General features: G+C 39.5%; 1 long non-coding RNA gene across 5 annotated transcripts in view; it reads right to left on the reverse strand.

Annotated features, from left to right (window-relative positions):
* The window catches only part of LOC130149981 (uncharacterized), a 130575-nt gene that overhangs the window by 61490 nt on the left and 46127 nt on the right, over positions 1 to 22958 (reverse strand). For 4 of the 5 annotated variants that reach the window (XR_008822078.1, XR_008822077.1, XR_008822075.1 and 1 more), the window contains exon 3: positions 6392 to 6441. This is a non-coding gene — a long non-coding RNA (uncharacterized LOC130149981). Of the gene's footprint in view, positions 1 to 6391; positions 6442 to 6845; positions 6984 to 9673; positions 9734 to 22958 lie in introns of all 5 variants that reach the window. The other variant, XR_008822079.1, reaches the window with a different exon arrangement.

A 22958-nucleotide genomic window follows, 5' to 3' on the forward strand; every position in this document is an offset into this window, starting at 1 on the left:
TTCACTGCAAGCAAAGATGAAACAAATATCCAGAACACTGACAAACCCACCACATAATGTTACATTTTTGGAGGGAGCTATAAGGATGAAGGCAATTTTTAAGAGCATCCCTTTAATAACAAATTTACTTTTCTTACACATGGCATACTGTAGCATATACGCAGACAGTTTTGCACTTACAAGTAGAGCAGTGGGTGGCAGGCCTCTTGAGAATTTACATAGCTTAATACAGTAGCACCCAGAGATATCAGCTAGTTGTAAATGAGCTAGATTGGGTATCAGAAGTAGTACATGTGCCATCTGCACTGTGCTTTGCTCAGACGATTGTACCTGGCTTTCCAACGACACTAAACAGCTTGGGCAGAGCCTATCATGATGGAGCGTGCAATATGGCTTGTGGTGCCTTTGTTGGCTACAGAGCTTTTGAAAACATCCTTGAGTTCTGGGCCCTGCTCTGCTCTGTATCTGTCATGGTCCCTTTATACTGTAAATGCTCTCCCTAAAGCTAATCTCCCCTGTTAGAGTAATGATCTCCAAAATTTCTTAAAGCAAGCTTTAATGGAATAGTTGTTTCTGCACAAGGTAGTATACGTTAAGTACTTTGTTTTCCAAGTCATCTGGGTATTTGAACTCTTACATTACACTGAGGGTACCAATATACAACTAAACTCGTAAGGGAGACTGGAAGTCTCTGATTACATGTGACAGATATATCCACAAAGACATGAACTTCCTCTCTCCAGCCTCTGTTCCACCTTGTCCTGTCACCAGAAGGCTGATGAGAAACCAACTGCCTCAGACAAACCCAGTCTCATCTAGAGCTTGCCCCTTCCAGAAGGACTGTAAAACACTGCAGACAGTGGAAGAAATGCAGAGGACCACCCACACTGACCATCCATTTAGCGAACACCCTACTAAAAAGCACACCAGCTCTTGTCCTGGAAGGCTGACAGAGCTGGTTGTCATTTTTTGGCCTGAGCAGTGAGTCCAGTCCTCCAAGCTAGTGAGCTAAGAAGGATGTTTATTAAAGAAAGGGCATGTCTCATGACAACACAGCAGCCAGGATGAAGGGGAAAAAGGGAAGAACCATTTCTTCTACAGAAAATGAGACATACTTCTGCCATCACGAAAGAGGTGCTGAAAGACTAAGGAGGAGTGGATTTTGGATACATTCATCACATATCTATAATGATTTCATGTTTTAAATAAAAAACAGTTTTTCTTTTTATTTGAAGTTTTCCCCACTACCTCCATGCAAGACTCAAAGCCCAAAGCAAATTAAACTGTGTGATATAAGTATGATACATAAAACTGCAAGCTGAACCAGTGATTTCTGAGCTGGAAGTGAACAGGTAGTAAGGTGTCCATCCCTCAGAAAGTAAAAGTTAGGAGTGCTGATTTATCTCTGCATCCCATGCTTGCTTAAACACAGGTGGCACTCAATGATTAAGGCTACTCACAAACAACTGGAGTCTCTGCAAGTGAAAATGGCTTGTGATGGAACAGTTCACAGCAACATCAGCAATATTTTTTTCTAGCTAAGGGCCAGGGCTTTTAACCATATTTAACAAGCCACGTTCATGTGTTAATAAACATGTCAGTACTGTTCTGTATTCATGTGAATAACTAATGTGAAAAAGTAATGTGATAGTAGGCTATATGAAAGAGTTGTGAGTCATACATAGCCTTTAGGATATAGGTTCTCACCCCTGAGCTACAGAAACTAGCCTCAGTTAGGGGAAAATAAAATCTAAGTGAAGTTTAACAATGATTTGTTAGTCTCCAAGTTTCATATTAAGAAAATGTATTATCAATACAGAAATATTTATATAATCAAGGTGATTTTTTTTTTTACCTAGCATTTGCACAGAAAGAGGTTTAAAAAGACCAGTACCTATCCTCTACCTGATGCTCACCCCTTCCAGCACCAAGAGACAAACACAGCTGCAGCTTATACAGGTAGCAACTGTGTATTTAAGATCCTGCATTCCTCCATCATACTGCATGCTTACCTTTTGCTTTGGAAAAAGGAACCTTGTATCTGCCTGAGAGAGCTAAGCAAGACAGAGTAAGCACCACTGCCAGTCGGACACCTAACTGATCACTGAATTTACATTTTCAGTTTGCAAGATCTGTGAATTTCTAGGTAAACTTGGACCTTAGGTATCTAAAAAGATCAGAAAAAGCAAGTGCTTTTGTCTTGCTTTTTGAGCAAGAAATTAAGAGGGAGAAGAGTGAGAAGAAAAAAGTTTTGCTGCTGGGCATCTTCCAGTTTCAAGCATCAGAAGTCTTCCAAGAACTGCAGTTTTGGAGCACCAGACTCAGATTAACAGAGAGAGCACAGGTGAGGAAGGCAAGAACACACGCTATTTACCACTTAGCTGAGCAATGTATAAGCCAGCTCTTGTATATATTCCAGCTTGATACATCACCTCTTCCCCCCCCCCCCCCCCCCCGCAGTTGCAGAGTTGTTGTTTAAGCAGTTGTGTTACTATGGGTCCCGCTCCCTGGGGGTTCCTGTACCCTAGAATATGGTTGCAGACAGAGAATCCAAGCCTTACTGATAACCTATCCTTGAGCCCAGCGAAGCGCCATGAGCAACACAGATCATCCCAGGACACAGGTCCTATTCATGTGGCACAGGAGGAGCGCTCCTACAAAGTGCACATAAAAACTTCAAGTGTTAATGGTGGTGCCAGAATTCCACATATGAAACCATCATACCACAAATACAACTCATAAAATAGAAATCTGAAAATCAGTCTTAGCACACGCCTCTCTTTGCAAAGCACACACTAAACTTACAGGTACTTTCATATCTGACAAAAATTAAAAGTGTTCTTCTAAAATCAAGTTATGTTTTTATGTTTCTAAGTCATCTAGAAGACAGCACTGTCAAATGGAGAGTTTCTTTTTGAATACCCACTGCCTGTGTTAATGGCTACTTCACACACATTTAGTTACACTGACCTCTTTGTGGTTTGTCTCCTCTTATGCCATAATGCTAATGGACCCTCTTAGAAGAAGGGAGACACCTGAAGAAGAAAATGGCTTTCTTTATGGTTGCTGCCTGTACTTCTCTCTTCAAATCTTGCTTGTCATTCACCTCCCTCAACTGTCTGGCTGAATGGCAGTATGCTCCACGATGCCTCTTTGCTCACGCACGTGCAAGGAACAGGTTGTCTCGCAAGGTCAGATATTAGGCTTTTATTGCTGAAGAGCCCAAATATTAAGATGTATCATTGTGTCTGAAATTTTAAGTAGATATGGTACCCTGACTTCGAATGTACAACTGACAAACACAACTGACAAAGTGACTTTGTGGACAATACATGAGTCAGGAGAACTTCCAGCTGCTGATAAAAAGCTTCTCATCATCTGGTCCATTTATCAGACCACCCTCCCTCTTCATGCAACCAACCAGCAATTCAAACAGGACTATGGGAGCAAATCCTTCTAACCAACCCTGAAAACATCTGTGTGCGTACACACAACACATACAGAAAATGATGCCCAGTATTACCATTTCTTCTGTAAGACACTAACTGGAATGAATATGCTGACATGGCACAATGTGCTCTTATCAAGAGCCCACAGAGTACTAGTCTTTTACCCCACCTTTTAAGTGCAGAGGTGTGCTGGTTTTGGCTAGGACAGCGTTAGTTTCCTAGCATTCTTCTGTATCATGACAGGCAGTTATCTATGAATATGACAAAAGCTATTCTAGATCATTTTAAAGTACAATGTTGAAAACCCTACAGTTTATGCCTTGAAGTAAAAGCATCTGATTAAAATGCACAGTTGAAATGGAAATACCTCTCTTTGGCAGGTGAGGCCAGTAAGAATACAAGGTTCCTTTTTCCAAAGCAAAAGGTAAGCACAGATTTTATATACTGATCTGCTGTAAGTCTTGGGGGAACTGCAAAGCTTTTTCCTTATCCTGAGGTAGGAAAGAGGATCAAGAGTCCCAGATCCCAAAGACTGTCTATTTTAAGGAAATATCCATGGGGGAACTAAGCACAGAATTTACTGCTTCCATCAGTACAGGACAATGTAAAGGACTATTTCATTACCTGATGTCCAACTAGGAAAACATCAAAGAAAAAAACCCAACAGTATTTCAGAACCTTACAAATGTTAAGATCAAGGGATTCTGTCTCTCCTGGTGTAACCTGGTGTTTTTAGCTAGAGCTCCAATTGTGCAGTGTTTTGGCAAAAACACACCTCCCTTTTCTTCACATACATGATGTTCCAGATGAGCTACCTAATGGACTGCCTTGGAAACCCAATACGCAGAACTCCTTACAGGCTCTTGGCAGAATTCCTTTCTTACCTGCTCCCACTAAGTAATGCTCAATTTTCCAGTTGTCAGAAAGCCATGCAGGTTCTGGAGAGTGGACACACATTATATAGATCAACACACCAGGTATCACAACTTAATCATCCTTGCATGCCTGCCCATTTATTAAATTATGATCTACCTCAAGGACTGCACCACTCATTTTGGATTTGTCCCGCATGCGGTCCTGCAGTTTGAGAGGTACTCTGATGACAAACCCGAAGGAGTACAAGCTGGCACCACAACAGTCCACATACTGAACTAGCTCACTGTTGCTACAGTTTACATATGTCATAAGAACCCAACCACCACAAATGGCACTTAAGGTATAGAAGCAAGCTCTTAATAGCTACCCTGGATTAATCTTTTCTTGCTGTACCACCCTTTATACCAAAAAGCCTACTATGCACACACCATCCCCTAGCCTCATGCACAACTGATTAGCAAACTACAGAAGTCTTTGGTAACTTCATTAATGGTTTCAGTATGAATTTTGAGATAATTTCTTTTTTTAAAAAAAAGAAGAGTTGTATCACATCACACCACAGCTTTTGTTCTTTACCTGGTTAGGCATTTCCCAAGGTAATTTAGCATGACACTAGTAGAAAACTTACTGTAAATTAGCAAGAGAGAAATCAGGACAGCAGGGAGCACTGGACAACAGCAGCTTGCCAGAGCAAATATTGGTTATTTCATTAATTATCACTTCCAGCACTGACTACATGTCTTGCAGTAAAAAAGCTGACCTGGTTAAGAACTTTTCCATTTCTAACTATGATCTCTCAGAGAATGTGCTAAAGAAACAATTGTCCTACTGAATCATTTCAAGAATTTTACAGCCAAGTAGATTTATTACCATAAAACAGGTCTTGGAAACAAGACTGTTTGAGGAGACTCAATAGCTATTAAATCAGTGTGGAAAACATGATGCTGAAGGAATTGCATATGCCTGACACATGTTCTACCACTTTTTTTTTTCCAAATAGTGTCTATAAAAAGCAAGTCTGTAGAATTGCTTAAACTTCTCAGACAAAAAGGACACACACAGGTGTAAATTAAAGTGATATTCATACAAGTTATAGAAAAAATATAAATAAAGCACCATACAAAGGCTGTTTAACAACCAGAGTCATCAACGATTTCAAAACCTATGCATTAAAAACATACTCATCCCTTTGTAAGAAGTCTGAGACAATTTCTAGACTTACAGAAAACCTCACGCAACCTTTTAGTGAATCCATTTGTTAGCTGGTGTGCAACCAAATTCAGAATAAACTTAGGTTTTGTTATTAAAATTGCAATGTAGATGTTATCACATAGCACATGCTTTATTCAAGACAGTTAAAAGCATCCAGCTTTAACATGTGCCATTGACTACAAGTGAATCAGAAATACGATCTGTAAGGCTTCCTATCTAGAATACCATTGAAAAACATTCTGCTTTTTTGACCAAAATGGAAAAAACTCCTGCACTAAACCATAAGCATATACAGTACTCTCAAGTAAATGGCTTTAATATATTCAAAAATACTAAATTGGAAATACAGCAGCCTTAAAGTAAGGTTAAAGCTTTTTTTTTTTTTTTTTTTTTTTTTTTTTAATACACCAACTGATATTACAGAGAATACTAACAACCTTTGGAACCTAAAATCCATTTCCAGACCTTTTGTGTTCCTGAAGGTTGAGCGGTTCTTCAAATTTTATCAGAAACAGTCTAAGAACAGACAAAGGCTTCTCCTACAAACCTCTCCTCTCCCCATCCCTGGAACATCACTGCTAACAGCAGTAATAATGCCATTATGTGACATAATCTTGAACTACTTTATGCCTTGACACAGTGATGAGAAAGGGAGAGAAATGAACTACCCTAATACAACTCACCCTGAACCACATGGCTTGAAACCAGGTAACTCAAACAGCTCTACAAACTGCATAAACTACATTCACAGCCAAAGAAGTGAGGAAAACCAACTGCCTTTTTAATTAAATGGATGTCTTACAGAACTAGCATATAGTCTTATTGAAGAGGAAAATGATCATTCTTTGACTTACTTTTTGGACTGTCCTGGTTTGCAAGTACAACTCAGTTACTGTTTCTTCTTCTGCAATAAAAAGACAAGACAAATTCTGTTAAAGAAAAAGTATTTGCTTGAAGTTAAGTATCTCATTATATTGTTAATTAATGCTTGAAACTTACTGTTTGCTTTTAGTCAGGACTGGAAAAATATTGCCATCATTCATTTCTGTTTCTCTGAGTTTGACTGCCAGAATATTTCTGTTACATGAAACTGCTCTATCAAGATGAACTCGGGAGACTGCCTCGTGATTTAAGCTTAACACTGAAGAGCCAGAAATAAATTCCAAATGCTATTGCAGAGTTTACCAGAGAAATTCCTTATAGCCATAGAGAAAATGAAGACATGTAAAGGAGGACTTCATTGCTCAAAGATAGCTATGGAGCATCTTGTTAGGCTGTGATGGTTCATTGCTGGTCTCCAGCACCTACTTCAGAAAGGCGATGACTTTCCCTTGCTCTCGGGTCAGATCTGCTAGCCTGAAGTTTCAGGCACCCTAAGACACTTCAATGGGTGTTGCATAGGAATGGGTTGGCCGTTATGTCCTGCTCTGTGCTTTGGATTCAAATCTGTAAAGACAAAGGAAGCATGTCCATACCTTACCGGGAATTCCTTAGCATTTGTAAAGCATTTTGAAGATTAAAACAAGAAAAAGCATGCAACCAAAAGAAAAAAACCCAAAAATCTACTAAGTAGAGTTATGGGAGTATTGTCCTTAAAAAGAATGCTCTAATGCTACATTCTCGATTTAGCCACAAAATTAGTAAACCTTTAGCAGAAACAGCAAGAAATTCCTCATTCCCTTATTATGCCAAGTAGTGACCTGGAAGTCACTCAAACCTCCATAAAGAACTGGTATGCTCCAGATAATGGAATAATTAAGTAACAGAGGATGTACTGGAAAATGAAGTACAGAGACATCTCATCACTCAAGGTTAAGCACTGTTCTTGTTCTGCTGAGAATGGCAAATTAAAAAAAAAAAGAAAAGAAAAAAAAGCAAAAAAAGCAAAAGAGATGGGAAAAAAAAAAAGAGGACACCAGGCATAAAGAACCCTGACTCTGGCTACGGTTGCAGCCAGAAGGGGAAAACAAAGCAACAAGTAAATGCCAACATGGATTTGTCAACCTGCTTAACTTCCCTTTCCAACAAGTTTGAGAGTTGTGGGATACAGAGAAGGTGCATTTATTATCACAGTCACCCAAGCATGTTAGTTTTCATGCCATGTCACAGTTTTCTTCTAAAAAAATAAAAGGAAATATGGTTGTCTTAAACATGCCGCAGAATTGTATGGAAAAACATATGCAAAGAATAAAAATATTAATTGTTCACAACAGTGCCCACACATCGATCTTAGCATGTGGTATCCAACCTTTAGCACCAGGAAAAAAAACCAATGCATTCAGAAGGAAACTGAGTATCTCATTAATTCATCAGACAACTATGCATGAGAAGAAATATTTTATGAATCTTCATCAACTGAAGTTCTAAAATCTCAATACAAAACAAATACATATATTATTAGGGGGCATGGAGTCATCCAACTCTTAAAAGGGACATCATTAAACTTCAGGCTATTTAATTTAGCAAAACAACAATAGAGCTTTAAGCAGCGTGTTTTTCACTAATGACCTGGCCACTGTTGTTGTTATACTTGCCTCTAAAATGCACAGCCAATATTTGTGGTTTTAAAAAAATGACTTTTCTCAAAATGTTGTCGTGAAGGAAAAAAAAACAATCCAAAAAAAATTAAACTCAGAGTACAATCAAATATACAAAGGAAAACCACACAAGCACAGATTTCATCATACTCCTCCAGATTTTAAATAGATTAACATATTCTGGAGATGGGTGTGATTTTATGCTAGCTATGCCCCTTCAAAATTGGCAACAACATTTAATTCAGTGCCGCCTTATTCCAAATTCTGAACTGCAGTTGAAAATAGATCTCACAATGGAGTCCTACAGCTGAATATACTCTACAGGAAAATGATTTCCCTTAATTTATTCCAAATTCATTTGCATGACAGTATATTGTTAGTGTATACAAAAAAATATTATTCCAACAGAAGAAAAATTCTGTAACAAACAGTTAAAGAAAGTCATAACCCACCAGTGAGATGACCTTGAAACTTAGAAGCACAAACCTGTTTTGTTTCTTTAAAAAAAAAACAAAACAACAAAAGTCCCCAGAGCTGTTAGTACGGCAGCTAGTAATTTGTTTAGGTACCACGTGATCTTAACAAAAAATAACACAAATATGGTTTCTCACATACCAACTATCTCCTAAAAAGAGCCACATGGACAACCTGGTGTAAACTAAAAATAAGTGATGCAACACAGATCTCCAAGAAGAACTCAAGTACTAAGAGAGGTCTTCCTACCTTCCTGATTAATAACAAATACAGGGGAAAGGAAACACATGCTTTACAACTCCATCATCAACCTTGTTGTCCTGGAAACAACTGTTCTACAAGAGAAGTAGTACTTAACTATTAAAACATCTTCTGCTACCTTTTTTTTTTCCTTCTCCCCCCCGCCCCTTCTCTGCAGTGCTCTCTATGTTTGATGAACAGCCAGTAACAAACCTTTCTCATAAAATGGCACAGAAATTGGATCTCTTGCTCTCAGAAGAAAATGGTATCGTTTCACCTGAGTATGTAGCATTTACGGGAACATCAGCTTTGCATAAAGCCTTTTGTTGTTGTTGTTAAAATGACCTAATAACTGAACCTTTCATTTTAGGAATATATAGTGCTGGTAAAAGGTAATTGCCAACTTGATAGCAGCACATTTTTCTAAGGGAGCAGAGTAAGAAATCTCAAGACTACAATCCACAGATACAAAAATGCACAGCATGCTCTGTCAGAGCAGTGCAGCCCTCACTTGTAGGTGGTAAACAGCCCCAAACATACACAAACTGGATCCCTGTACATAAAAAGGTTTGCTGTATGGCTTCCTCTCTTGACCTGACCTACCAGGAATTCTTCCTTTCATTGAATTCACCCAGAAAAATGAAATCAAGGACCCAGCTCTACCCTCAATGTAATTAATATTCCCAAATACTCCATTAATGGAACTTTTACTGCTTCTCCAAACACTGTTCAGCTCTCACAGAAGTCAGCTTTAGCATCCCCCTCACCTCATTTTTCTAGAAGCTGGAAAGGTTAACTCCATCCCTGCCCACAGGACAGCTTATCCACACATACAGGACAAACACCGAGCGTGACTGACAGCCACACCATTCCACATGCTCTTACTGTTGAATGTGACCGAATTCCTTTTTTCAGCTTCGGGAAGGACTCCATACAGACTGATGCCTAGAAAAAGCAGGACAAATACTTTTGCTGAAGAATGAATATAAACCAGCAAACCTACAGAGTGAATTCAGCCTGCCTTACTCATGTACCCAAGTACCTGGGGTGAGAGTCCTCTCTTGCTACTGTATACCTCTGTGGGAGTGCAAAAAGGTCATAAACCACAAAAACATTCCTTGTTTCTGGCTTTAAGGTTAGTGTTACGTGTTTGGAAGGGAACAGAACTTTCAAACCCAGTTCTTGGCAATGTGTATCGTATTGCTGGCCACAAACAAACAAAAATAATAATAATTACAAAAAAAACCCCAACAAAACAAAAAAACCAGTCTTGAGAGCAGAACTTTGTCTCTCGTTCCCAGAAGAAAGCTCTGTACAATAAGCTGGAGTAACCCATCTGGGATCAGAAATCTTTGCAACTGCTGACTTCAGAGCAACAGCCACCTAATGCACAAACCAGGTTAGAACTGTCCTCTGGCACAAAGGCCAGCGTGGCAGCAGGGCTGGTACCCATATGGTTAGGCAAGCTATCCCAGCCCCAGAAGAAAGTAGCCACATCCCAGCTGTCTGCCAGGAACACTAAGTGCACCATGCTAATCCTCTGGACTATGCTGAAGCGCTGTCTGGAAGGGTGCTGGTCAGCATACACTAAAGCCATGCCACAGACTGTGTTACCAGTTTGAATTAGTGTCGCAGTACCTGGAGCCATTCATGCCCTTCCCTTCTTAGGTCAGAATTGCTCTTTTTGAAACTGTTCACTCTGTGCTTCTACTAGAAAAGAAAACTTTCATACATATTTTAACTTTCATATGAAATAAATTAATTTCTAAAACCAGCTTTTACCTAGGAAAAACCTAGCAAGTTTGTTGCAGACTACAACCCTTCACATTTGCCTGTACATAGACCTTTTTGCTACACAGCCCCATTTGTATCAGATGCAGCAATTTGGCCCTTCCTAAATTGGTTCAACCCATTGCAATAAACATAAGCATAGTTAAACCCTTGTAAATTCTTACTTCTAAAAATTATCAATGTTTTGAGTAAATTCTGCCTCTGATCCTCTCTCATTTAGCCTGCCCATGCATACTGTTTTCAAGTAGAATGCCAGAGTCCACATTGCTCTCAGATGGGAAAAATCACAATACACTCCATTTCCAAACAAGAGCTGTTCATTACCAAAATTATTCCTCCAGCAAGTCCAAAGTGGTTTTGGTCCTTCAAAAGACCCATGATTAAATAGAATTATGCTCAGCTGTTTATTCAGCATGACATCTCTTTTATTTATTATCATCACTCAGGTAAGAAGACTGCCCGCATTTTCCCTTGACTTCTTCCAGCTTCCAATGTATTTACAAGGTCTTTTCATGTTACCTGTTACTGCAAGTTACCGGTCTTTTAGTACCTTAGATTTGATATAAACTTTATTTGATATGCTGTTCTAGTAAGTCTGAATCGTGTCCCTGTTTCTGCTGTTCAACTGACTTATTTAGCGTATCAACACGGCACAGCCATCTGCTTTGTCTTTCCTTTTCTCTTGTGCTTTTATTCTAGATGTTTCGTTAACCCTCAGGTCTCCACATAACCTCTTATTCCTTTGCGTATCTGCTCAAGAGATGATACGTTTAGTGGGTAAAATTAGCTGAAACCCCATAAACTAGGATCTGGAGTTGCTACCAATAAACTACCACCACTAACAGATCTAAAAATCTCAACCTCACAATCTTGGAACAGCCCCTCTGCAAAATGCCATGGAACATTTACCCACGGAACTATCACACAATAAGGACTATGACTTCTCATCTGCACTCAGGATCCAATTCCCTCAGCAGCACTTACTGCACAGGCTCAACAATCATTACAAGTACGTGTCAGCAAGTAGGCGGTCAACATAGACAAAAGTCTGCCTTCATGCATCAAAAATTCAGGAGTTTCAAGCATCCTATCCCTCATACCACACACAATAAATTCAATGCTGGAGACAGAGAGGAGGAAGGTATTTGGAAACTCAGTACATGCATGTAAATTTAAGATTATGAAAATTGTGGTGCCTTACAGTAGCAGCAGTGTTGTATGTGTTACAAACACTGAATTATGTCAAACTATTTCCAGTAAACATGGGGGGGGTTTTCTCCTCCCAGCACTAGAAATTCCCTATATATAACATAAATCTTTATATACTGCACTTCCTAGTTTGAAACAGGACCAGGTTTACCAGCCATCTTCTAAGAGTTTTTAGACCCTCCCTCTGCTCTGCTCGGAAATGCAGGGTATCTCAGGCTGGATAGACATTTGTTCTCCAGATTTTTTTCTCATTTCAGGCAAAAATTCCAAACCATAGCAAAGTTCTTGCATTCTGTTGCCACTGATACCAGCTGCTGCACAAGTAAAACAGAAAAAGGCTGAAGCCATGGTTTTAAAACAGCTGCTTCATTTTATCCATGATTTTTAGTTTTCATTAGAGCAGAGTATGTTAAAGGTGGGAAATTGTGGTGGTAGTTGCATTACTCTGTGCCTCAAAGTACGGCAGTAGCAACAACAGAAGAAAAAACACCTATAAAACTTGCAGGACAGTGTGAAAACATAATAATGCTATCCTACCTCTACACAAACCAGAAAAACACACAAAACAAACCCCTCCAATGATTATTTTTATTCTCAGTTGGTAACGCTACAAAATACCTAATAAAACTGATGTTAAGAACTTCTAAAACATTTACTAATTACTGGAGGCTATTTTTCATTCTACCAGTTCACTGTAATGTCCATTACCGCATGAAATCATACCATATTTTTCCAAAGAGGTATTTCCAGTGAAGTCAGTGGGGATTCAACAAAGCCAGGATCATCATATAAATAGAAATCAGAAAACAGTATTTCCATAAGAAACCACTCAGGTTTATTGGATTAACAGGCACTTATAAGTGAGTGACTCTGACACAGCCTACAGTAATCTGATCTATTTGTGATAAAACCAAATTCAAAGGAAGTCTTAAATTTAGAAAATCACCTCTGTGCGTTCTAACATAGTTGCTTTTATTACATGAAATCACATTAGTTGTTCTCTCCAAAGGAGAACACAAATAAATTAAAAGCTGGATTTTAGGGGGTTTTATATACTGTGAATGCAGTATGTTCTTAGTAGTAGCTGCCACACCGAGCACAATTAGAGCAGGATAAAAGAGCCCTGAGTGGAAGTGCTGTGCAGAACACTAGTTTTCCTCTCCCATGATCCCGCATGCACATGCTGTGCCAAAAGAAGTAGGAAGAAGAAAAGCCATTAAGCCACCTCACTACACTTTCCTTGGGAAAATTAAGGTAGATTGTTAGTTCTATGATGGCAATCATCATTGATTTCTTCTGCCTGTATGCTGGTTTTGATTTCCAATTTGGCATTTCTTGGGGAACTATGACTTGTCTCTAGGGGGTGTTACTAAATCTTAATATACACTGTGGTGTTCTGGCACAGACAAGTGAAGTATCAATGCTTTACTGAAATCCTGAAGGATGCATTCACAGCTCTCACACCTCCTCTAAAACAGGGCAGCAAGCAGGGAGGCTGCGACTGGTATGTAGCTTACTTCTATAACTATTCCTTCGTAGCAATTATAGAATTTGTTCTTTGATACAAGACCTCTTAATACTGCCATAAAGAACAATGGTCTTAAATTATTATTCAATATTCCATAGGAAAAGAAAGTTGCAAATATAAGCAAAGGGGACACTGGCCAGAGTCTGGGGTCAGGCATTAGGGACTTGGAATTACACTGTTATCTTTATCACCAATTACTGTAAAGCCTGTAATCAAATACTACCTGTCTGTAAGCATATTTGAAAGCCACCTATCTTCTGGCATCCTTAAAGCACAGGCACCGATCCATACACAAAGCTGTAAATTACTGAATATACAGATGAGAACTCATTTGTAAGAATCAGTTGCACACTACTGAGGCCAACGAAAGCTTATTAAATACAGACTTCAAGGCTGAAGTAACTCTTACTTAAGCAAACTGCTGTGCAGCTCTCGCCTGTACCACCTAGTTAAGTCAAATCAAGGACAACAGTACATATGAAGTACGTCATACGCAAGAGACTTTTTTATGCACACTTTTCATCACGCATACATGCCCACTCTTTAACAAATTTCCATTAATGGCTACTCTACAATCCTAAAAAGCACAATGTTACAGCCTTGGGGTAATTAAATTAGAGTTCTTTGTGTTGAAGTTAGAATCAGCAGAAAACCTAGGCATGTTAACTTTCACCATAATAAATACACTCCCTCAGACAGTCCCCACACAGCAAAAGATTTAAAAAAAGTTCACCGTATTCTGTGCCTCCTGTGAATTTGGGCATGACTACCTGGGGCCTTGCCCAAGGACACTGAGAATAAAGGTCAAAAAATTATCCAGTAGTCCAAAATATTGATTACACGGAACAGTTTTAATGTACTGCAGCCTATGGAGTATCAGGCAGAAAGGGATGCAGACCTTAGCATGAAGGAGCACATAATAGATGACAATCGAAACAGCAAAGTTCAAGGGGGCAACACATGGTTCAGTCTGAAAGACAAGGTTAAGAAATCCCATTTTCTGTTGCAGTGAATTGGGTTTTGAAAACGTGACCTCCCTGTCCCTTGTGTAATTTTTCAGATTTGTTTTTTTGAGAAATTCTACCCTTCTACATTACAGTAAAATTCTATAAAATTTTCAAATAGCTAGATTTTGTGCTAACCCTAATTTGTAATCATTCTGGCCTTGCAACCATGGTGTGAAATTTACTAAGCTAGACAGCTGGGAAGGGGTGGGTGTGAAGAGTGGGGGTGGTGTTGGGTTTTTTTATTATTATTGCACTTCTGGTGTTCAACCCTTCTACTCTACAAAAGCCATATTCAGAAGTCAGTAAGGATGAAGACACTTACAGATACTTGGTCAGATTCTAAAAGCATCTGCACCCTCACTTGCAATGAATGAATTCATCTCCCTTCAAATTTACTTTGGTGACAAAAAAAGTATCTAACTCCAGCCCGTAGCCCCGAGTAAGATAAAAAGTTGTGCTGCTTCAAAAAAAAATAATGTTTTCTCCATTTAAGTCTCTCCGTAATAACTTTTCCCCTCTTCAAAACCCTTTAAAAGACACCTACTGAGAAATGGTTTATAATGAAACCTATAAAGAAAATTCCCTGAGCTCACACTGCTATTACAGAATTAAACCTTAAGTTCTAGGAAAGGACTATCAGTTTTTCACGTAAACCTGTGGAGAGTTTTGACTGAAGCCCTCAGCCCTACTGACCCATGTCTACATTTCATACTTCACTTCCTACCCCAAATCAGTCATAACAGCAAGATGATTTTGCTCTGGAGCTTTCAGATCTCAGTGAAACCCAACACTTAGCATAATCTGGGATGGTGGAACTTGGCTGTGGACTGAAAAAACAAAAACCAAACACCACCAAAACCACCACTGAGACTATCTACAGAATTTAGTCCGCTTCTACTACCTAAATGGGCACTGGGCACAGCCCTTCATCAGGCCAAAGACAAACGCATGCAGTCACATTTTATCAGTTCACCTGTTTCTGATACATGTTGGATTGCCACCGTGTAGCACGCAGATTTACACAGAATCATTTAGGTTGGAAAAGACCTTTAACAGCATCGAGGCTAAGCACTAACCCAGCACTGCCAAGCCCACCACTAAACCATGTGTCAAAGCATCACATCAACACGTCTTTGCAATACCTCCAGGGATGGTGACTCCGCCACTTCCCTGGGCAGCCTGTTCCAGTGCTTGGCCACCCTTTCCGTGAAGAAATTTCTTCACATATCCCACCTAAAACTCTCCTGGTGCAACTTGAGGCCATTTCCTCTCGTCCCATTGCTTGTCACTTGGGAGAAGAGACCACCACAGCCCACCTACAACTGTTTTGTAACACAAGTACACGAGAAAGTCAAATTTGTGCGCTGTTTCTTATGCAACTATTGGGCAACTTCTGTACTTCCCCCCCCCCCCCCCCCCCCCCAAGAAGTATCTTCTACTCTTAACAATACTTTAAAGGTCACTGCCCCCCCATACATACCAAGAAACATGAAAAGCAACACTGGGCTGTTTCATGGATCATCTCTCAAGGTAAAATGTTCGAAGGCACACGACGTCACTGTATTTCAGCCTCTGTAGTATTTTCTTTAGACAGGTACAAGTTATCTCAGTGAGAAAAATATTATCTTCTGCGTGTCCCATTAAAAAGATTGATCTGTTCAACACCTGATGATTCACTCACCCACACATTAGAAGTCCACACAAAAATGACTCATTCCGTCCGTAAGAATAATCACCTGGGATACCAAAGTCTCCTCATCTTTTCCAAAGCTAGTACCTGCTTTGTTACACAAAGCAAGTGGATGGCAGGGTTACCTATTACGGCATGGGTGACATGAAGGAACAATAGATACAGGACTGGGACCAGGTAATTTTATAAATAATCTAAGAATACTTGAGAGAATGTTTGTAGATAACTGAAGTATTGGCAGCAGAAACAGTAGCACTCCATCATGACCTGGTGGTTGAAGATAACTACTGATTGCAATCCTAACAAATCAAAGTCACACACATTTGAAGAAGGAACACAGGCTACTCCTTTGTGACTTGGACACTTTCTACCCAGAAAAGGGCTCTGAAGCAACTGTACTAAATCACCCCGGTATGGACTGCCAGTGCAGGGCAAAGCTGTATGAAGGGCTTGGCTGATGACATCACCTTTCAGTGTTTATGAAACAAATCAAGCTAAAATTCAAGCTAGAACTTCATGTCCAGTTCTGATATCCACACTGCAAGGATGCAGAAGTACTGGCAAGCATTCAAAGGAAGACCTCAGAAAACAGTTGGTCCAGCAGGGACACAGACTTCATGACTCCGGGTCAAACATCTCCCTCATCCAAGGAGAAGATGAGTAGGTAACCTTGGTTTTATAGGTGTTAATTTGTCATATTCACAAAGTAAACAACCCTGAAATCCTTGGAGAGAAAAGCACAGTAAGATACTACAGCTGGAAGCCAAAGAAGCTCAAATTTGAAGTAACCTGTCACTTTTTAGCAATAGTATTGTTAACTATTTATCACTATTTGGTGTGTTAGAATGCCATGAGAAAGCTCTTTAGTCCTAAGACCCACTTCCATGGAGAAATTCTCATCTTCTTGCACAGAGTCAGACTAGATTACCAGCTTGGTATAGAGACATGAATCTCAAAGTTTATTAAAAAGTAGCTATGAAATCCTAAAACTAGTATTCAAGTTAATTTTAATGTTTCATTTTATTGTTACTGCTATGTAATCCTTACTGCTGTATGCCACCTAAAAATGAACTGTGCTCTTTTGACTTGACAGAAGCATTATAAAGATGGTTCTCGCCTTGGTAGACTTACCTGGAAAAAAAAACCAAGCATGGAAAATACCTACTATTTTTCTTTTGCCTCATTACTTCAAAAAGTAACATAGAAGCTAAAGACACAAAAAGAAAGAAAACACAAGACTTTAATTTAGAGGAGAAAAAGTGGTAAATTAAATTGTGTATTATTAGATTATGATGACAATTTATGTAAAAAGAGGACATTAGTTTAGCCAAAAAAGCAATTAACAGAAGTGAATAAAGACATGCTTGCTGCTTTCATGACACAGCTCCCTCTTTCCAACCCTCCTATCATCCAAACACTTTTTATTGCCATCCCTTCTGTCATATCAGAACCTCAGGTTTTGACTGAAGCTGACATAGTGCTTGGAGGAATGCAAGTGGACAGTACACACAGTTCAGTGATTCAGGAGAAGACTTTTAGAAGCACATACCCCACCTCCATGGCTGGCTGTGCCAGCGTGCACAGAGCCCATCAGTAACACCTTGCATGGAGCATACCAAGAGGAAAGTGGTTTGAACAAGTAGAACAAACATGTCCTGATAAATTAATTAACACTGTAAGAAACACCGTATGAGAGGAAGATTGTTTCTTGACACTGAAGAAAATAAAGGATATAGATTCTGAAGTCAATCAAAATGAAAAGCAAGCACTAGTTTACATTTGACAGTTATCACAGAATGGTTTGGGCTGGAAAGGACCTTAAAAATCATCTAGTTCCAACCCCTCTACGTTTTCTATACTGAAAAATACTATTCTAGAAGCTGAGCTGTGAACAGGATGTCCAACAGTATTTATTGAAGACTCACAAGTAGTTCTTCAGGAACTAAAGATAGTGTCTTGTAGGTATTCAATCTTAAAAAAATATTATTTTTTATCTCATGCTAGGTCCTAAATCTTCAAAATCTCTTCTACAAAACCAGATTCAGCTTTCTCTGATACTCAAGACAGCTCAGGAGTGCAGGCCACTCCTCTGTTTTACTCACTCTGTCACTCTACTGCCCTTGCTACAGCGGTATTAAATCATACACCTCTAAAGGTGTCACTCTTCCCTACCACATACAGCAAGTCAATTTACACAGTACTGGACAAGGCACCGTAAGATTCTGTTTTACTTACTTTTAATTCTGTATTTTTTTAAAAATTAAACCGAGTAAGGCATAACTGACTCATTTTTAATTCTGAGTCATCCTGAATCTGTGGATTCCTGTGTCAGACTATCTGTACTCTCAAGAAGGTATCAGAACATTGCAATTTCTAACCAACTTAAGAATCGCAAAACTCACAAAGCGGACAACAGTAACTGAAAAAATTAATCAACCCCTCTAATTAAATATTCTAACAGTTTTGAGCAAACAGAGCAGGTAAGATAAGTCACACTGTTTCCCATGAGATAAAAGCAAGGAAAGTCCCTTCCTGGCTTGTCCCATTAGAACTACGTATCTTGAACCTGGAGAAAACAAAAGTCCCCTTGACAGCAGTAAGAGATTAGGGCAAACTCCTTCACACAGGCCTGTGCTGGGGGCTGCACGCACAACAATATACAAACCACATCTTAAATATGTACTGTTTCTGCTCCTGATGCCAAGAGGTAAACTCACCACCTTCTCCTTACTCTTACACTTCCATTTTATTCTGTTTTAATATTCTGCAAAACCAAAAACATTGGGTTTATGTAATAACTGCCAGCATGTAATTTACTCCATGGGACTAGAGTTTAACTCCCTAATGATGCAATCCTAGCAAAATAAATGCATTCCAGGAGCCTGGAATACCAGTATTTCCTGGGAAATTATCACAGAAATATTCAGCACAGTGTTTCTGAATCCTGTAATTTTATGGGAAGACTCACACTGCTCAGCATTTTCCTTAAAATTCTTGTTCCCAGAATTACCAGGTTATGTAAGAATCTCAGATGCCAATAATGAAACATTTCCTAGTCTCCAAGGTAGCACAGAAATGCCTGAAATTTGTCTGACATTCCTCCCCGCTCCTAAATAACAAACCCCGAACGCACGTAAAAAGAACTCAAAGTGTTATTTATAAATGTCTCATTAATTATCAGTTATTGAAATACTACGGCCTAATCATGTCTGAATACTTGGTCAGGAATGTTATCAACAGTTTCCACGCATTCTTGTCAGGTCTTTACTTGGGGAGGGGGCAGTACTGCTCAGCATCCCAGTTTTCCAACCTTTTAAACATTACAAGTAACCAATTTTATTTCTAAAATAACTGTCTATGGTTTTAATGAATTAAACACAATAATTGAACTAACCTGTTTCCTTCTGAGATCAATGCATCAACCACTATCAGATCAGCACGCATAAAATCAGCAGGAGCACTTCCCCATGAATGACAACAACCTACAGCTCTGTCAAAGAGTTTGTTATGACTCGGGCCCTATGTGACTTTCAGGACAGAAGTAGCTGGGAAACTTAATGTTTGTCCTTGGCAAATGTCTATGTAAAACAAAAAAAGGAGGCATCTTACCTATCTGTTCACAATTAAAGAACATGTTTACATGGTCCACGAATTTTGTTCAAATACACAAGCAGATTTTAGAAGATTAACACCCATCTCTGAAAGTCCAAATCCTACATAACACAAATATTTGTGCAGTAAAGTTATTGTAAGTAAACAGCAGAAGTAAAGACCACTGTGAACCTACCACTACCATCTTGAAAGTTACCAGATAAGCTGGATGTCCGATTCAGTATCCAAGGTTCTTGAGCTGCTTACAAAAAGTCTGCCTTATTGACTCTACTTGCTGTAGGTGAAACACTGGGCACCAAGCCACCTGTGCCTACCCCTGTATTTGGGCAAAAAAAAAACAAACTGTAGAAGGACCCACTTCTGGCACTGAGGACAAGTCTCATTGAATAACCTGCATCCACAGAGCTGAGCTGCTTTTGCCTGCAGCACAGGGTGTTACAGTCCCACCACAGACCTGGCATCCCACCATCCTCAAACTGCATGTTGCTTAGGATAACGTTAGTTGGCCAAGCAATGTCAACAAGCGTGCTGAAGATTGATGGTGTGGATGAGCACAGGCCACTTCAAACCCACTAAATTCTGCCTAGCTTACCAGTACAGGCACAGCTCATTTCCACATCGAGCACCAGTGACCTAGCGGCAACCTACAACCTAACAAAAAGGGTTAAACGATCCAAGAGAGGCAGAGTCTACCATGAAGTCCAAAATGATACCCACAGTGGACTGGATGGCATATCGGCAGCCTTTAAACCTCAGCGAAGTGTCTTCTGTAATAGCAATTTCATTGTCTACTTACCAAATACTCTCCCAGGCACTGAAACTGCAGAAGTTACTTTTCTCTCCTTCTCACCTTCTTCATCCTGATTTCAGACCCAAAGTCTCCAAAATATTTTGCATAGGCACGTGTCGAAACTAACTTTAGGTCTTTTGTAGAGTGAAAGAGGGACCCAAAATGGATCCCTCTGCAGAATTAAAACCTCAACTTGCAGTTCTGTTCATTTATATTTTAATACAGTTTGTGCGCTGGTATTACAGTAGCATATGGGTTTAAGTTGGAAGAGCTTCAAGGAAGAGAAGCAGTATCATTCTGGAAAAACTGCTTATATACCAAAGCAAGCTTTTTTTCAAGTGAGTTACACCTAAGTCTTTCAGATGCTAATCCTCTTCTATCAACACAAATACCCTACACACTGAGCACAAAGTTTCCTTTGCATGATTATCTTTAGACTGCTTTTTATGGCAGAACACCAAGACATAACTATGAAGGAAGCCCAAGTTCTCTGTTTAGAATGACGATGACAGAAAGGAGTAGATCTTACTACTTGTTGTTTGAAATTACTCCAGCAATTAAGACACTCTGGATAAATGTCATCTCACTTTAGTTCTCTGAAAATCAGATATCCAGATGAAAGTAAACTTAACTCAGTTGGATTAGATGGATGCCACTTTTCATGACACAAGTTAGGTGAGATGAAACCCTCAATTCCAGAGTAACCAGAGCTCTGAAGATCTGTAAAGATGGTAGTTTCCATTACAAATCTGAAAAGAAGTTACTGTAAACAAGCCACATATTTATCACTGCCAACACCTCAGCAGAATTTGAAATCCTGCATCGTGTCTAAAACAGAAAATACTAGAAATATCGTTCCCTGAAATAACCTTAGGACCCCACAGAAGGTGAAAATAGACAATCTAAAGGAAACAAACTCTCTGAATAAACACAAACCTGATTATTCACTGATTGCTGAGTAGTTCTGCCTCACACTTACGACAGCACAGAGTAAACCTTTTTTTTATCCAGGCCTCAGTAACAACCACAAATCCTTACCACTGATTTCATCGAGACCCCTGCCCGAGCAAGGACTATGGGGTCATTTCCTTGAGAATGCTGAGAAATGCTCCACAACTGAACAACAAGTTACTATATCCCTGAGAACTTGAAACATCCCCCTGCAAATTGTATGCGAACCCTCGTTTCACAACAGTTAAGTGAGGTACTCTGAATAGAGAGCCCTCACCTGTGGAACAGACAATGCCGAGTGAATATTCTCCCAAACCACAAAAATTTTATGTTACTTTCCTTAATTCTTGGCAGGCATTAACTGAAAACACCCCTCATCTTTTCTGTCCTGACACCATTCCCGGGCATTTGTATTCAATCTATGCTTATTTGATGGGAACAAATTAACAGTGTGCTCGCAGCATCTTTCAGTCCTCCAGAAAATATCACCTTTCCCCAAATTAACATAACAAGAGATAGGTGAACATCACTGTTGAAGCAAACACCTGCTTTCAGCCCCAGCCTTGGCATTGTCTGGTGGACAGAAGAACATTTCAAACCTGCTACAAACCGAGTTCAGCTATGATTCAGCTGAAATAAAACCCAGTACTACATTATATAATCTACATATTTTTTAGACCAGTTTGCATTCTCGCAGAGCCCAAAACCGAGGAAGCTACAGACAGAACAAAAGGGAACAGAAAAAGTTCATGAACCTCAGCCCAAAGGCTGCTTAGGAGTCTGTATTTACACACTTATGCAGTACTGTCCATTCACCCACACTAATCTGAGCTCGAGCATGCAGTCTCATAATGCTGAGGGTAAAGCACCACAAAATTTCCAGCAAGTCAGATCAGTCACTTCGATGAACAGTCACTAATAACATATGCTAAAAGACACACTCAAAAGGGTTTGGTGTGGCTTTGTTTTTTATGGGTTTTTTTTGTGTTGTTCTTTTGACTTTTTTTTTTGGTAGTGTATTAATACCTCCAAACTGACACAAACTCATCTTAAAAATTCATAAACAGCTCAACGTATATTGACGCTGACCACAGTGAACAAAAAGTGGTAACACACAAATTAAATCTGACCTTTAAGAATAGATTCATCTCACCCAGTTTCCTCTGTTGAAAGTATCGGGGTTTTCCTCATTCATTCAAGCTCTTTCTACAACCACTGTGGTGATAGACACTTCCAAAACTGAACCCGCTGAGCCCACACTGTCATGGCTATCTTTCTGGCAACGCTTCTCTCTCCACAACTTCAAAAATCTCATTAAGAGAAAGCTATGGTTAAGCACTGCAAAAATCCTACTTTATACAGAGCACAGGCTGGTCATCAATGGATTTGACAGCTGTGGGCAGCACTGCCATCTCATGCCTCAGCCATGGAATTCAAACTCAAAAAGTATCACTATTCCTATTTTCTCCATACCTCCCAGAGACCTTGCAGCGTCATTACTGAAATGGAGTATGTATGGGTAGAAATGCACATGTATCTGGTTACATCTCTAGGCTGCAGACTTTTCACTTATTTAAGAGAGTGAAGAAATC

This window comes from Falco biarmicus, chromosome 5 (assembly GCF_023638135.1).
Source record: "Falco biarmicus isolate bFalBia1 chromosome 5, bFalBia1.pri, whole genome shotgun sequence".
Taxonomy (NCBI): domain Eukaryota; kingdom Metazoa; phylum Chordata; class Aves; order Falconiformes; family Falconidae; genus Falco; species Falco biarmicus.